The sequence below is a fragment of the Procambarus clarkii genome, chromosome 59 (genome assembly GCF_040958095.1).
Source record: "Procambarus clarkii isolate CNS0578487 chromosome 59, FALCON_Pclarkii_2.0, whole genome shotgun sequence".
NCBI classification, from domain to species: Eukaryota; Metazoa; Arthropoda; class Malacostraca; order Decapoda; family Cambaridae; genus Procambarus; species Procambarus clarkii.
In genome coordinates this window covers 32,807,490-32,826,063 of record NC_091208.1, presented here as the reverse complement: position 1 = coordinate 32,826,063, position 18,574 = coordinate 32,807,490, and the positions used below count along the sequence as shown (strand labels likewise).

The window sequence follows — 18,574 nt, the reverse complement described above, 5'->3', positions numbered from 1 at the left end:
ACACAAAGGGGCGAAAACCGCGAAATCAGAAGTTGGAGTTCGAGGAAATTGGCGTAATAACCTCGAACGTTCCATTGAAGAATGGACAACGACGAGAAGAGAGAGGACAAAAACAGAGAACAAGGAAGAAACAAAGGCGAAAGACCAACAGAGCACGTTAAAGAATATCAGGGTCGGGATCAGGGTCAGCAAAGTCAGGGTTAGGGGGCATGGGTAAACTGAGCAAAGACGGAGGGAAGGAAACGGGAGAACAGAGCAGAGGTGGGCGGGCAGGGTCTGGAGGAGGAGGAGGAAGAGGAGGAGACAACGGAGAGGAGCCGTCAAGGACAGCAGCAGGAGGAGGGGGAGTAGAAAGAGGGGAGCGCACCCCAGCAAGAGCAGCAACCGAAAGGGAAGCAGGGGCCAAAGAAACCTCCATAGCAGGAACAGGGGGCGCAAGCACTGAAACGGGAGGGGAAGGAGCAACAGAGCCAGAAGGAGGAGCTGAGGAAGAAAGCGAAGCCTTCTTACCCGCCGGGGAAGAGGAAGGAGAGGAGCCAGGCTTACGCTTCTGACTTAAAGAGACTGGTGTCCCAGCAACTACGTACCGGGCAACGGATTCCAGTGTCTCAACAGGAGAAGCCGAACGAGAGCACACACGACGGCCGTTAGGAGAGCGATGGACATCCGCCCGCACCGACAGGCGGTGGGGAGAGCCAATAGATGGAGGAAGAGGATGGGGAGGAGGATCAGAGGGGGACGAGGAAGAAGACACAGAAGACACGACAGACCGGGTAGAAGGAAGGGGAACCCCAGACAGAGGACCAGGAGGAGGATCCTTCGGGAGAGAACCCAAAGGAACAGAGGAGGGGGCAGTGGGCGCATCAGGGTCCAAGGCCCGGAAACGGTTGTGAGTCTGAGGAAGGCGGGAAGGACGAGGAGAGGAAGAGCGCAACACGCGAGCATAAGAGATATTAGCATAAGGCGGGAGCCGGCGAACCTGGCGCCTCGCCTCAGGAAAAGATAAACGCTCCCGGTGCTTCAGGTTGAGGACGGCTGCCTCAAGCTTGTAATGGACACACACACGGGAGAAGGTAGGATGGGCCTCACCGCAGTTGAGGCAACGAGCCTGGGAAGAAGTGCACTCCGACTTAGAGTGACCCTCGCCACCACACAAAGGACAGAGAGAGACAGTCCCGGAGCAGCGGAGGGCACCATGCCCAAACCTCCAGCACTTGTTGCAGAGCCGTGGAGAAGGAATGTACTCCTGGACAGAGCACCTGGCACCAGCAAGAATGACAGAGGGTGGAAGGGTCCTACCATCAAAGGTAATCTTCACAACCCGGAGGGGTTGACGGCGACTACCACGAGGGGGACGAGTAAACGTGTCCACCTGGAGAATAGAATGGCCCTGGGCAGCGAGGATATGGCGAATATCGTCGTGGCAGTCGCGCAGGTCCCAAACACCGGTTGCAACATGGGGCGGGAGCAAAATAGTGCCAACACTGGCATTCAATTGAGCGTTCTTCGAGACCCGAACGGGGGTCTCGCCAAGGCAGGATAAGGCAGCCAAGCGGGAAGCAGCATCCTGAGAAGGAGCAGCAACGACACGTGTACCGAGACGAGTGGGGTTGAAAGTAATGGAGGCATCCACGGAATCAATGAGATGTCGATGAAGGGAGAAATCGTCAGGAGGCGCAGAATCAAGAGGGAGGAGATCAAAATATTTGGCCCACGAAGCGGGACCAAACAAGGCTTGATAGGTAGCAGAACTGGAAGGAATCGAGCGAGGGCGGCCGTGACGAGGACGGCGGTGAGAACCCCCAGAGAGAGAGGGGTTAAAAGGCGCAGTAGTTACAACTAGAGAAGGAGCCGCGCCAGGGGACGAGGTAGTCACCACTGGGGGCTTGGGGCTCGACCCAACCACAGAGGAGGGAGGGGAGCCAGGGGAAGGAGTCAGAGAGGCCAAAGGAGGAGCAAGGCCGGGGCCCAATGCAGCGGAGGCTACAGAGCCCGGTCTTCCAATACGGACCGACTCGGGGGCTTGGTCGCCCACCCCACGAGCCTGAAAAGGTAAGCCAGAAGCAGCCGAAACAGGGGTTATCATCTTGACGAAATTAAGAATTCACTCACGAATGTGCCCCCACACCCACCATGGAGCCACAATTAGAGGCAGGACACCCAACAAGAAGCTATCGCCGATCTTGTCGGGGCCTCCTAGGGGTGCGTCGTGAGTATACGCCCCACAAACGCCACCTTAAGAAACCGACAGTCCGTCGAGATCGGGTTCAGTGACGAAGTGGGGATTGACAATAAAAGGTTCCCCTCGCTCTCGACGTCGGGTACTGCAGTTCTACGGGTGCATGAGTATGCCTCCTCAAGCACCCGGGCGTCAAAATAGAAGAAGTCCATGGAAGAACCAGAACGAGCAAAAGGTCGGCAGGAAACGGCAAGCAGATAGGAGAAGAGGGGGGAGAAAAACGAAACAGAAGGAAAAGGAAAAGGTGCCCAGCAGAATTGGAGAGGACGGCAGCAGGAGCACAAGGCTAGAAAAGGACAGAGGACTGTCCTAAGGAGCATCACACTCCAGCAGCCGCCCACGAAGCCCCCACACGGCGACAACGAGCTGAGCGGGGAGGGGGCCCTAACTACCTAACCTAACCTAACTTACCCAACCTAACTTACCTTACCTAACCTAACTTACCTTACCTAGAATACATAACCTAACCTAACTTAATGTAAATTACCTAACTTAACCTAACTTAACGTAAATTACCTAACTTAACCTAACCTATCCTAACCTAACCTAACTTAACCTAACTTAACTAACCTAACCTAACTTAACTAACCTAACCTAACTTAAAGTAAATTACCTAACCTAATCTAACTTGCATAACCTAACCTAATCTTACCTATCCTAACTTAACCCAACCCAACCTAACCTAATTTGCCTAACCTAACTTACCTAACCTAACTTAACTAACCTAACCTAACCTGTCTTACCCAACCTAACCTAACTTAGCCAACCGAACCTAACCTAACCTAACATAACTAAACGTAAATTACCTAACTTAACCTAACCTAACCAAATCTAACCTAACTTGCCTTACCTAACCTAACCTAACATAACTTACATAACCTAACTTACCCAAACTGACATAACTAACTTACCTAGTCCAACTCACCCAACCAGACATGACCTAACTTACATGAATATTCCTGCTTGTCTTTTGTGTTTCGTCAATCAATATCTCATATTCATTTGTTCATTTCAATAGTTAATTTCTCAAATGGTCATTTTCGCATTTCAAGTGCTATTTGTTAAAGATTGGGTTACCTTGAGATATCTTGAGATGATTTCGGGGCTTTTAGTGTCCCCGCGGCCCGGTCCTCGACCAGGCCTCCAATTTATTTAAATCATTTATTTATTTAAGAATAAAGGGTATTTAAGCATTTCAAAGGATTTTTGTTATATATGGGCATTTACTCATTTCAAGGGTTAATCTCTCAAATGGTCATTTTTGCACTTCAAGGGTTATTTGTTAAAGTACATCAAGTTGCTCATAAGTTGTATTTATTATGTTATTCTTATTTCCCCCCCCCCCCCCTTAACCTAACCTCTTTAATCTTAGTGTATTCATTATGTTTGTTATCATTTCTTCTTATTCCCCAACCCTTTAACTTAACCATTCAGATGTAGTTTATTTGTTTATTGTGTTTTGATGTATTTATTGAATATATTAACCTTTTCCTAACCTTTCAGATGTAGTTTTGTTTCTCCTTTTTGTATATTTTACCCAAACCCACCATCCCACTTAACCTTCCTTCCTTCCTTCTTTTACTTTGTTTTCACATATAAGTTCTCCTACTCCTTCTATCTCCCTTCTCTCTCTCCTCCTCCATCTCTTTCCATCCTCCTCCCTCTCTCTCCCTCATTCTCTCTCTTCTTCCCCCTCTCTCTCACTCATTTGCTCCCATGCTCTCATTCTCTCTCCTTTGCTCCAATGCTCTCTCACTCTCTCATTCTCTCTCTTCTTTGCTCCCATGCTCACATTCTCTCTCCTTTGCTCCAATGCTTTTACACTCTCTCATTCTCTTCTTTGCTCTCATGCTTGCACTCTCTCTTCTTTGCTCCCATGCTCTCCCTTGCTCTCTTATTTTTCTCAATTTCAAGTCTTAGTAGATCTGATTCTTTACTACTGTAATTATATTATTACTAAGATAACGAATGAACTTATAAGTGAAAACAAAGTAAAAGAAGGAAGGAAAGTTAAGTGGGATGGTGGGTTTGGGTAAAATATACAAAAAGGTGAAAAAAACTACATCTGAAAGGTTAGGAAAAGGATAATATATTCAATAAATACATCAAAACACAATAAACAAATAAACTACATCTGAATGGTTAGGTTAAAGGGTTGGGGAGTAAGAAGAAATGATAACCAACATAATGAATACACTAAGATTAAAGAGGTTAGGTTAAGGGGGGGGGGAATAAGAACAACATAATAAATATAACTTATGAGCAACTTGATGTACTTTAACAAATAACCCTTGAAGAGCAAAAATGACCATTTGAGAAATTAACCCTTGAAATCAGTAAATGCCCATATATAACAAAAATCCTTTGAAATGCTTAAATACCCAATATTTAACAAATAGCACTTGAAATGCAAAAATGACCATTTGAGAAATTAACTATTGAAATGAACAAATGAATATGAGATATTGATTGACGAAACACAAAAGACAAGCAGGAATATTTATGTAAGTTAGGTCATGTCTGGTTGGGTGAGTTGGACTAGGTAAGTTAGCTATGTCAGTTTGGGTAAGTTATGTTATGTAAGTTACGTTAAACTAGGTAAGGTAAGTTAGATTAGGTTAGGTTAAGTTAGGTAATTTACATTAAGTTATGTTAGGTTGGGTAAGTTAGGTTAGGTTAGGTTGGGTAAGACAGGTTAGTTTAGTTAGGTTAGGTAAGTTAGGTTAGGTTAGGATAGGTGAGGTAAGTTAGGTTGGGTTAAGTTAGGATAGGTAAGGTTAGGTTATGCAAGTTAGGTTAGGTAATTTACTTTAAGTTAGGTTAGGTTAAGTTAGGTTAGGTTAAGTTAGGATAAGTTAGGTTAGATTAAGTTAGGTTGGGATAGGTTAGGTAAGTTAGGTTAAGTTAGGTAATTTACGTTAAGTTAGGTAATTTATGTTAAGTTAAGTTAGATTAGGTTAGATTAGGATAAGTTAGGTTAGATTAAGTTAGGTTAAGTTAGGTAATTTACGTTAAGTTAGGTAATTTATGTTAAGTTAGGTTAGGTAAGTTAGGTTAGGTTATGTAAGCTTGGTAAGGTAAGTTAGGTTAGGTAAAGTAAGTTTAGTTAGGTAAGTTAGGTTAGGTTAGGTTAGGTAAGTTAGGTTAGGTAAGTTAAGTTAGGTTAGATAAGTTAGGATAGGTAAATTAGGTTAGGTTAAGTTAGGTTAGGTTATGTAAGCTAGGTTAGGTAAGTTAGGTTAGGTTAGATAAGATAAGTTAGGTTAGGTAAGTTAGGTTAGGTAAGTTAAGTTAGGTTAGGTTATGGAGGTTAGGTTAAGTTATGCAGATTAGGTTAGTTAAGTTAGGAAAGGTAGATTATGTAAGGTAGGATAGGTTAAGTTAGGTTAAGTTAAGTAAGCTAGGTTAGGTTTAGGAACCTTATGTTAGGGGTGCCGATCGGCCGAGCGGACAGCACGCTGGAGTTGTGATCTTGTGGTCCTGGGTTCGATCCCAGGCGCCGGCGAGAAACAATGGGCAGAGTTTCTTTCACCTTATGCCCCTGTTACCTAGCAGTAAAATACACCTGGGTGTTAGTCAGCTGTCACGGGCTGCTTCCTGGGGTTGGAGGCCTGGTCGAGGACCGGGCCGCGGGGACACTAAAAAGCCCCGAAATCATCTCAAGATAAACTCAAGATAGGTAAGTAACATTAGGTGGGGAGGATAGGTTAGGTAGGTTTATGCATTGTTGTTCAGAGAACAGTTTTAAGGTAAAGTGACTGAGAAAATATATTTTAACAGAAGTGCAGGTTTGATATGAAAAGCGGAACTAGATATATTTTTGGAGAGAAATTTTATGACTGAAGATGTCTTAGAGAACAATATTGACGTCTTTGATTGTGTCCTTGATATATCGAAGGAGAGTTTCTTTGATAAACGAAGGTGTCTTAGAGAACAACTTTTGATGAACGAAGGTGAGTTAGAGATTACTTTTGATTACTCTGGGAATAACTTTGATGAACGAAGATATCTTATAGAACAACTTTAAAAGCTCTGAGATTAATTTTGATGTCTTAGAGAACAACTTTGATGTCTTAGAGAATACAATCTTAGAGAGTATAGAATCTTAGAATCTTAGAGAGATACATTGATGTCTTAGAGAACTGCTTTGATTAACGAAGATGCCTTACAAAGCTTCTCTGATGAACGAAAGGTTACTTAGAGAATAACATTTGATGACTGAGATTAACTTTTTGATGACTGATATTAATTTTTAATGTCTTTCGGAATAACTTCGATGACTTAGAGATTAACTTTGATGACTTTGAGAACAAGTTTGAAGACTTAGATGATAACTTTGACGACTCTGAGAATAACTTTGACGAGCGAAGATATGTTACAGAACAACATTGATAGTACTGAAATTAACTTTTGATGTCTTAGAATAACTTTGATGTTTTAGAGAATACCTTTTGATGTCTTAGAATAACTTTGATGTTTTAGAGAATACCTTTTGATGTCTTAGAATAACTTTGATGTTTTAAAGAATACCTTTGATGACTGAGATTAACTTTTAATGTCTCTTGGAATAACTTTAATGATTCTGGGAATACCTTTGATGACTTTGAGAATAACTTTTAGTAGCTCTGAGAATAACTTTTGATGACTCTGAGAATAACTTTGATGTCTCTGAGAATAACTTTGATGTCTCTGAGAATAACTTTAGATGTCTCTGAGAATAACTTTTATGGACGAAGATGTCTGAGATTAACTTTTGATAGCTCTGAGAATAACTTTTGTGGACATGAGAATATCTTTGGATAATTCTGGGAATAACTTTTTTTCTTACTCCTTGAAGTATACTGATAGTTACAAAAGTGTAGAACGATGTTCTATTTCACTATTTTTAATTGAGGAAAGACAAGAAAATATGATGACAGTGACTATTTTTGTGCTCCACAAAGTATAATGTAAGTTTAGAACAGCGACGAAAGATATCTTTGGGTATTTTTTCTTACTTCACAAAACATAATGGCTGTTAAGAACAGTATTGAACGAAGTTACATTTGACTATTTGTAGAGAAGTGAAAGTTTACTTTAGTTAAGAACGGTGTTGGAAAGAGGCTACACTTGACTATTTTAAGTTGAGAGAAGTGGTATGTTAGTTAAGAAACGAACAGAAAACATGATGAAAATGACTATTTCAGTTGATTGACGAATACGTTTAGTTAAAAACGATAAAAGTTTTTCTTTGTAAATTTGGTAGTGAATAAATTGTAGATTTGTTTAAGAACAGTGTTGGTAAGAAATATTATGTTGGCTACGAGAATTACTCTGACGTAGTTTTGCAAATAAAACTGGGTGACTAAATTTGTTTTTGGGGAACTGTATTCCTGTTGATAATATTTGACAAAGAACTAGTTACTGAACGGAGGAAACAATGGTACATTTTATTTTAAAAGAATATGTATGAGGACATGACAGAGAAAACACAGAACTTGTAAGAGAATGCGAAGAACATAGTGAACATATGGGGAACACAGAAAACATGTAAGAAAAGCTGATGAACACAGTGAACATAAGGGGAATATGAACTTACAGAGAACATGAAGACATGATAAGGAACATATGGAATACAAAGAATGAACACTGAACATGTGAAGAACAAGCTAAGAACATTGAGAACATGAATATTGAGTATAAAAGTTGTTCAGAGAACATATGATGTACATGAAAAATCATGACAAAGAACACAGTGAACATACGGGGAAATGGCAGAAAACAGAGAATAAATGGAGAAAAAAATATGAACTGAACATGCTGTGAATACTTGCTGAACATGGAGTGAATGCAGAAAACATGGAAAAGAATGTGAAGAACACGGTGAATATAGAGAAAATATATAAATACAGTAGGATTAATGAAGGTTTGGATAAGTTGGGAAATGGGAGAGTTGAAGGGGAGGTAAAGGATGAGAAGGTAAGGGGGAGTAGGGGTGAGGGTGAGATGAAGGGTGAAAGGGTATTGGGGGAGGTAAAGGAAGGGAAGGTAAGGGAGGGATGGGGAAAGGTGCGATTTTTGCTTACTTGGGCAAACAAAAGGTAATGAAGGTAAGGTGTTATATGACCGTGTAAATATTACATAGCTGAGTACAAAAAGGGTATTAAAGGCCAAGATGTTTACTTTTGATAGACTGGAGAGGGGTTTGATCTGAAATAATTTTGACAAACATTGAACTAAGGTGGAAGACATGAGCTGAAACTCGTTTAATGTCTTGATCTATTTTACTATGTTATAAATAAAGTGATCTTAAATTTCAGGGGAATTTGTCTGAAAATAAAGAACATGTACAAATGAGCTAAGGCAACGGACGTGAACTAGAGTTCGGTGATTGTTCGTAACTATTTTACTATGTCTGAAAATACCACAGTTACAAATTTCAGGGAAAATTACTCTGTTACTAAAGAACTTGTACAAATGAACTAAGGTTTGGGACATGAGCTGGTTCTCGGTAATTATTTTATTCTTATTTACTATGTCTGAAATACAGTGGGTTTAGATTTCAGGAGAATTGATGGGTTATTAACGAAGAAACGAGATAGAGCTAAGGTGAATGACAAGAGCTAGAGCTCGGTAAATGTGACATATTTACTTACTCAGTTAGAAGTATGGCAGGTTTAAATTTCAGGAATACTGATTGATTATTAACGATGATACGAGAGGGAACTAGGGAGGGGGACAAGACTGGAACTCAGTAACTAAATTGTTGTATTGTACGACGTCTGAAATACACTGGGTATAAATTTTAGGGAAATTAGTCTGTTAGTAAAGAAGTTACGGGGATAAACTAAGGCTGAGGACAGGAGCTAAAACTTGGTAATTGTTCGGATCTTATTTACTACGTCTGAAATGTGACTGTGTAAAATTTCAGGGGGATTAGTCTGTTAGTAAAGATGTTATGAGAGAGGGTTAAAGCGGGAACAGGAGCTAGAAGTCGGTAATTGTTCGGATCTTATTTAATACGTCTGAAATATGACTGTTTAAAATTACACCAAAATTGAGCTATTAGTAGCGAAAATGTGGTCTCTGACAAATTTGGGTTTTCAATTGGACTCTGATTATTTTTGGGTATAAACTGGACTCGGAATATTTTCTGGCACAAACTGTACTCTGCCTAATTTCCAGGGTAAAACTGGACTGATGAATTTTGAGCTTAAACTGACTAATTTTCGGTCTTAAATGTCTTGGCTAAGATGTTTGTTTTCCTTAACAAAACTTCTGTGAACATATTCTCAGAAAATGCTCTTTGAAAAACTATGCGATTTTGAAAACAGGCAAAAGGTGTCAGTAGAGTTTACCTGGAAATGATGTGTCTTAAAGGGGATTTTTTCCTGAATTTTTCTAAGATTTTCCTACTTATTTTCATCATAAGAACTCTTAACAAACTTCTAAAATCTCTAAAATTATTTTTCTCGTAAGAATTCCTTAATTCCAAATCTGTGACTGGCCAAATTAATCACAAACCCCTGACGACATATCGTCCTCTTTTGCCCAAAATCCAATGAGGCGCATACGTCGTCATCCCTACTACTCGTGGTGTATAGTGCATGGTGTATAGTGTCGTTGTGTATAGTGCATGGTGTATAGTGTCGTGGTGTATAGTGTATGGTGTATAGTGGCTTGGCGTGGTGTAATATGTGTGTACTCTGTGTGTGTGTGTGTGTGTGCATGCACCCGGGTGTACACACATGGAGGTGTAGTCAGGCGACAGGACAGCTAACGGTCATTTTTTGTTTATTATTATTATTTTCTACCACAGACGGGGCCACACATTTACAATACTAGCTAGCATATATTCATTTTCTTCTGTCCTCCATGGACAGGGTTAGAGATGTGTTAAACATATAGTTCAAGGGTTTATTGAACACTCAACCACAGAAGGTGATTCGGTGCTTTGAAAATGCTAAGCTAACCTACATAAGTAAATACATAGATACACAGATTTACGTATGCCCTACATAAAGTGTTCGATGTGTCTTTTACATAGTGTCATTAATGTACATTATAAAGGTGAAATGTAATTCTGAGCAGATTCCATAATAATTTATACTTATACATACACACACACATATACGTACATATACATATATACATACATATATACACACACATGCATTCATATATTTGTCTCTTTTACTCTGACAGGGTGAGATAGCTGATAGAGAAACTAGTATGCAATTAAGCACTTAATCACTGAAGGTGATTAAGGTGCGTTTACAAGCTCAGGTTATATAGTTACATCACATACAAACATGTATGTGATGTAATGTATCAATTGTATAATTGATACATTACATGGTCAATCTTGGGTACATGTCCAATATATCATCAAGTTTTCCAGTACTCATATAGTAATTACACAGTTCAGCATACCTTAGCCCAGGAGGGCGAAAGTCAGTCAGTATGGGACATTCTACAATATAATGTTCAGGAGAGTGCATGTTTTCTCTTTCACAAAGTTGACACATTGTGTACCGTCATTTGTGGTGACTGTGTCTGAACACTCGCTAGAGCTTTGAAATTATAAAACGAAATGTTGTAAATATTAAAAAAAATTGTAAATATGCAGCAAGGAAATAAGACATGACAATGCATTATTATTATTTTGGGTTTAAAAATTAAAAAAAAAATGATGGAAATATTTCTGAATTCATATGATATAATGTTGAAGTATAGTTTGAGACTTCGAACACCGCCACGGGACCGCCATGGGCCCTCAGTCTGCCTTTAGGCCTTCTCTTGTGAACTCGTGGGCGCTGCTCCTCCCGCCACCACGCCTACACCATGTCCCTACACATCACTACACCATGCCACTACACGCCCCTACACATCACTACACCATGCCACTACACGCCCCTACACATCACTACACCATGCCACTACACACTACTACACCTCGCCACTACACCACCCCACTACACGCCACTACACCACCCCACTACACGCCACTACACGCCACTACACACAACTACACACCACTACACACCACTACACGCCACTACACACCACTACACACCACTACACACCACTACACACCACTACACGCCCCCTACACACCACTACACACCACTACACGCCACTACACACCACTACACACCACTACACACCACTACACGCCCCCTACACACCACTACACGCCACTACACGCCCCCTACACACCACTACACACCACTACACGCCCCCTACACACCACTACACACCACTACACACCACTACACGCCACTACACGCCACTACACACCACTACACACCACTACACGCCCCCTACACACCACTACACGCCCCCTACACACCACTACGCCATGCCACTACACGTCACTACACCACGCCACTAAACATCACTACACGCCACTACACAACACCACTATCACACAACACCACCACCACCACCCTACCAACGCCACTGCACAACAGCTCCACACAACACCACTAACAACACCACCACCACCAACAAAACCACACAACACCATCACCACACAACACCAACACCACCACCTGCAACACCACCACCACCACCACGCTACTACACCACGCTACTACACCACTCTCCTAGACCAGGCTACTGCACCACGCTGCTACACCACGCTACTACACCACTCTCCTACACCAGGCTACTACACTAAGCTACTACACCACTCTCCTACACCAGGCTACTACACCAGGCTACTACACTAAGCTACTACACCACTCTCCTACACCAGGCTACTACACCACGCTACTGCACCACGCTACTACACCAAGCTACTACACCAAGCTACTACACCACGCTACTACACCAAGCTACTACACCACGCTACTACACCACGCTACTACACCACACCACTACACCAAGCTACTACACCAGGCTACTACACCAAGCTACTACATCAAGCTACTACACCAAGCTACTACACCAAGCTACTACACCACACCACTACACCAAGCTACTACACCAGCCTACTACACCACGCTACTACACCAAGCTACTACACCACGCTACTACACCAAGCTACTACACCACGCTACTACACCACGCTACTACACCACACCACTACACCAAGCTACTACACCAGGCTACTACACCAAGCTACTACACCAAGCTACTACACCAAGCTACTACACCACACCACTACACCAAGCTACTACACCAGGCTACTACACCACGCTACTACACCAAGCTACTACACCACGCTACTACACCAAGCTACTACACCACGCTACTACACCAAGCTACTACACCACACCACTACACCAAGCTACTACACCAGGCTACTACACCAAGCTACTACACCAAGCTACTACACCAAGCTACTACACCACGCTACTACACCACACCACTACACCACACCACTACACCACGCTACTACACCACACCACTACACCACGCTACTACACCAAGCTACTACACCAAGCTACTACACCATGCTACTACACCAAGCTACTACACCAGGCTACTACACCAAGCTACTACACCATGCTACTACACCAAGCTACTACACCAAGCTATTACACCACACTACTACACGCCACTACACCACGCTACTACACCACGCTACTACACCACGCTACTACACCAAGCTACTACACCACACCACTACACCAGGCTACTACACCAAGCTACTACACCAAGCTACTACACCAAGCTACTACACCACACCACTACACCAGGCTACTACACCACGCTACTACACCAAGCTACTACACCACGCTACTACACCAGGCTACTACACCAAGCTACTACACCAAGCTACTACACCAAGCTACTACACCACGCTACTACACCAGGCTACTACACCAAGCTACTACACCAAGCTACTACACCAAGCTACTACACCAGGCTACTACACCAAGCTACTACACCAAGCTACTACACCAAGCTACTACACCAAGCTACTACACCACGCTACTACACCAGGCTACTACACCAAGCTACTACACCAAGCTACTACACCAAGTTACTACACCAGGCTACTACACCAGTCTACCACACGAGTCTACTACACCAGTCTACCCACGAGTCTACTACACCAGGCTACTACACCAAGCTACTACACCAGGCTACTACACCAAGCTACTACACCAGGCTACTACACCAAGCTATTACACCACACTACTACACGCCACTACACCAGGCTACTACACCACACTACTACACGCTACTACACCACGCAACTACACCACACTACTACACGCTACTACACCACGCTACTACACCAGGCCTCTACACCAGGCCACTACCCCACACCACTACACCATGTCACTACACCATGCTACTACACCAGTCTACTACACCACACTACTACAAATGAAAAATGAATAAAAATGATGAACCCGTCTTTATTATGAACCTTTATTATGATCCTTTTTTTCATTTTATTAAATGTAGAAATATATTTTTTTATTTTTACATTTCCTATTTTATTCATATTTTAACATTTTAACTTTTTACAAATTGTAAAAGGTGTCACAAAGTTTCAAATTAGGGTATTAAAGGTGTCACAAAGTTTCAAATGAGGGTACAGAAGGTGTCACTAAATTTCAAATTGGGGTACAAATGGTGTCACAAAGTTTCAAATTAGGGTTAGATATGTAGGTTTTGGTTATAAGTGTCGGAAACCTATTTAAAACCACACAAAATAACGTATCTAATGCATGAAAACAAACGTTTCCACTACTTTCTAACACTTTCCAGGAACGTTGTGGAAACTTAAAATTGTTTTCTGGGAACTGAGTCGAAGACTGAAACATGAACACACCAGCCAAAGACCAGGACGGCACAGGCAGTGCATGAGCAGGCCTGAGGCAAACAGTGCCCGAGACACCCGCACAATGGTGCAGAAGGAATATGAAAACCAAAAGCAAACCAAAGCAGCTCCGCATGTGCCGTATGAGACAAGGCGACAGTATGCGTCAAGCTAACATCCCAAACCACCACGAGAGAAGGCCAAACCACCTAAACAAAATCCCCACTATACCTACGAAGAGACAAAAGAAAGGGAAGGACCGCCACCGAAACCCCATACCGCCACCGAGATGAAGCACACAGGTGGGACACCATTAAAGAAACCATCTGATCACCAAAGATGGTGTGAAACTCTAGTCAAATGTCCCAGAACGGAAGACCCGTGGAGAAAATGCAGTGCTGGGGATAAACCCCTTTGTTCAGACACCGAGCAAGCAGCGACCAATACCAAGGCTGGCAAGGAACCAGAAGGAACGTCCGCCAGGGAACCGGGAACCCAAACCCAGCAAGCCGGGAAAGCTCATCCGGGAGAACACCCCCCCCCCCCCCCATGGGACCCCGAAAAGACCAACAAGGCCAATAACGGATGACAACGAGAAGCTGCTGCTTGCCTAAAGAGCCGAACCGGAGACTGTGCAAACAGCAAGGACAAAATGGCGATGAAAACCAAAGTACCAGGGCCCAGGCAAAGGCCAATGAGGAAGCGAGCACCACGAACAGATACGTGAGACGCAAAGTGAAAAACAGTGACCCTGCAGGAGCAGTGCAACCACCTCCAGCAGAGCAGAACAACGCACGCGAAGCAGGGCAACAGATGAGAGCTACCCAGGACGTGTACGGCACGAAGACAAAAATGTACTGTCCGGTAAAGGAACACAAGAAAAATGCCATAGCCAGGGCCATAATCCGAGCTTCTCTTGCCCCCCAAAAAAACAGCGTTCAATGTAATGAAACCCCATTTTCTGGGTGAGACCCGGAGACTCCCCGGAGCTATCCAGGCTGAAATGCTAATGTCAGACTTTGGCATCAGTCATGTGTATGGAGTTCTGTGGGCCTACTGGGGACCACGAGCCAGAACCTGGACCCCCACAGAGACACGAGGAGCAATGGCCTATAGAAACCCCCGTGTGGCTGGAGGCATTCTATATCTGCCATCGACCGGGTTAGGCACCCATAAAGGCAGGCGTCCCAAAACAAACTCGTTCTGGTGAAATTTGCTACAAAAAGCCGAACAAGTGAATAGAACTCCCCAAACTGAAACGAGTATGACGTCACACATTACCGTACTGCCGTCTGCGCAGCTCTCCCCCTCCCCGGAAAGGGGAAGGGGGAGCTCCAGACCCTTGTGCCGGCCATGCACACCCCAATTCTGAGGCTGGACATCAAAAACACGCGAAAAAAAAACGCCGACCGGAGGGAGGGAGGGTTGCCGGGGAGCCTCCGGGTCTCACCCAGAAAATGGCGTTTCATTACATTCAACGCTGGTTTTCTGGGGGGGAGCCTCGTCGACTCCCCGGTAGCCTCGTCGGTAGCCTCGGGAGCCTCGTCGGCTCCCCGGAGCTAACTACCCAAACACGAAAACAAGAGGGACCTAACCCAGGAGGCGAAAGTTGCACACACCCCAACACAAAGCAGAGACAAAAGACTGCAACTGCCAACCCAAGACCACACAAGACAGACAAGGCCCAGGAACATCAATGAAGGAATACAAAGCCCACCTACGAATAACATGGGCATGGGGATACAGCAGCAGGCTGGCAGGACCGAACCACCCCGCGGACGACCCGAGAGAACCTCACCCTGGAACAGGAAAGAAGGGAAACTGGAACAATCCAAAGTGTGACCCTGGTCACGGCAGCCGTGGCACGCAAAGAACGGAGAAATGCTACAACCGAACACAACACATGATGCACCCCCGGACAGACCAACCAAGCATCAACAACCCAAAGGCCCCTCCCCCTCCCCCCTCCAGAAAGCAGCCGTGTCAATCTTCGCCAGAAAATAAGGAGACGGCTGTAAGCGAACAAACTTATCAGGAGAACCAAAAGAGCTAAAATCCTGGTGCCGGAAGAGAGCCTGAAGCACCCCGACACAACGCCCAGAGGCCAACGCCAACATGAAAACAAACAAAACAAACAAACAAAACTTGGAAAACAAACCTGAACCGAAGGGGCCACAGCAAACCGAGAAGAAGAGAAGAGAGCACCCAATTCAAGAACCAGGATGGCTCAAGCGGGACAAGAGGAGGCTGGAGGTGAATCACGCCAGAGACAGCTCGCGAATTGGTGCAGAGGAAACACCAAAACCGAAGCAACCCAGAGCGACTTCGCCAACGCCGCACGAGACAAGGTGACCGTATGTAGAAAGATGACAGCCCTGAACCTCCACAAGAGAAGGGCAACGTCTTCCATACAGAAAACTTCCCAATGCTAGCGAGCTCGCCAGGAGATTGGAAACATTGTGGTACCGACGCGAGACTCGTGAGAAGTAACACCTCGAGATCATGAAAATGAAAACTGGCAGGACAAGCCAGGAAACCTGAAACCCAAACCCGGCAAGCCGGGAAAGAACCAACCTGGCCGAGCAGAAACGCCTCATCTGGGAGGAATCCCCTGGGACCCCTGAAGGACCAACAAATCCGACAGCGGATGACAACCAGAAGCCGCTAGCAGAAAAAATGCCGAAACGCAGACGCCGCAAACAGCAAGGACAAAATTGCGATGAAAAACGAAAGCCAGGTCCCAGGCCGAGGCCAATGAGGAAGCGAGCACCGCGAACTGAAACAAAGCGAAAAGCAGAGACACCACAACCCACAGGAGCGGCGAACGCAGCCCCAGCAGGGCAGAACGAAGCACACAATACCAAGGAAAGTACGAGGAGAACAAACCAGAACGTGAACCGCACGAAAACAAAAATGCACCGCCCGAAAAGGAACACAAAGAAAAAAGCCGGAGCCAGGGCCTGATCTCGCACCTCCCGGCCCAACGAAAAGAAACTGCAGAGGCAGGAGAGGAAGAACGGAAGCAACAATCACCTTCATACAGGGCAACAGAGAAGCTGGAAGTGCCAAACAAGGAGAAGGTGAAAACTCAGGACTAGAACTGAACACAGGGGCAGAGCAAAAGCAGGGAACTGAGCATGGACAAAGTGCAACCAAGCATTAGCAGAGCCAAGAAGCACATACTAAAACACACAACAGTGTGTAGGAGAGCATGAGAAAAAAACGGAAAAATGCAAGAAAAAAGCAGAAAAACCACCCAAGCACCAGCAGCTAGGGACAAGAGTGTAGAAGGAAGATGAAGAACGAAGAAGACAGGCAGCAAGCGGGACCAAAAAAAGTCAATACCTACTACACACAGAGAAGCCAATGTACATGGAAGGGCTCAGCCAGACACTGCACAACGGTCAAGGAATGAGTGTCAAAGATAAGACCACGAAAGACAAGGCCGTGCCCCCACCATGTAAGAAATAACACTGACGAACAAGGAAGGCCACAGGAAGAAGCACGTAATGGGCCAAACAAAACACCACAACCAATCCCCAACACTCATGCAAAAACCACGAACCAGCGCTTGGCCAAAGGAGACGCCCACCACATAAACTCACATGCAGAGCGTAGGCACTAACGTGTCACGACACATCGTAGCCGAATATTCCGGAACACCGCTAGCAGAATGAGGCTAGAGCCGCACATGCAGGAGAAGAGAAGGGTGGAGGCGACTGCAGTGCCCCACACCCGTATTCAGAGAAAAACAAGACGTCTTCCTCATATCGGTATTCCAAAACACCCCCAGTATCTCCGGGGCCCAGGCAGGAGAAATAAGATGAGTGAGAGGCGAAGCACCTGAGAGAAAAGGGCCGCGGAACACCACACTTGTGTACAACGTCCAAAACAAAACAAACTCCCACGGTGCATGTGCAGGACGCATGTGGTTCGAAACGCACAACCCACCCGGTGGGGAGAGCACCAACAAGGAGTATTTAGGGAATATTAGTAGTGCTGAGACAAAACATGGAGAGAAGATATAATTACAAAAGAACGAGACAGGATTGAAACCCAAAAAGAAGCATGGAAGAGGACCAACGAGTCATAGAAAAGACTGGAGGTAAGCCTTACTGGAAGACAACAGACGTTCCAATAATACGGAAAGAATCAAAGACCCTCCAGAACCTACGACATCCTACAGAGGCAAGCACAAAATCACGAAGGCTCATAAAGGCACAGTCACACCCGAGACCAAAGGTCATGCAGAACCCAGATATGAGGGGAACACGACCCCGACATGACGGAGAAGTCCTATCCCAGAGAAGAAGGGTGAGAAAACAGAGAAGAGTACCCACCGATAGGACGGGACCGGCGGATTCGAAGGGACATGGAACCGAACCCAGGGAGGAGCCGACGCCCAACAACTCGTACGCAGAGAGGGGAAAGGAAAAAACCCACTCCCTGTAACCACAAGCCCCGCTCAGAGGGGAGAAAAAACCCGACAGGGTCCAACGGGGTCCGAGGCCTTCAAGTCAGCCCCCTCCCCAGCCCCAGAAACCTCCACGGCAGGCCCCAGGGCCGAGCCGTCC

General features: G+C 44.7%; 1 protein-coding gene across 1 annotated transcript in view; it reads right to left on the bottom strand.

The window, feature by feature from the left end:
• LOC123768304 (uncharacterized) overlaps positions 1–18,574 on the bottom strand; it is a 379,377-nt gene that overhangs the window by 82,971 nt on the left and 277,832 nt on the right. The gene's annotated exons all lie outside the window — the stretch shown is intronic.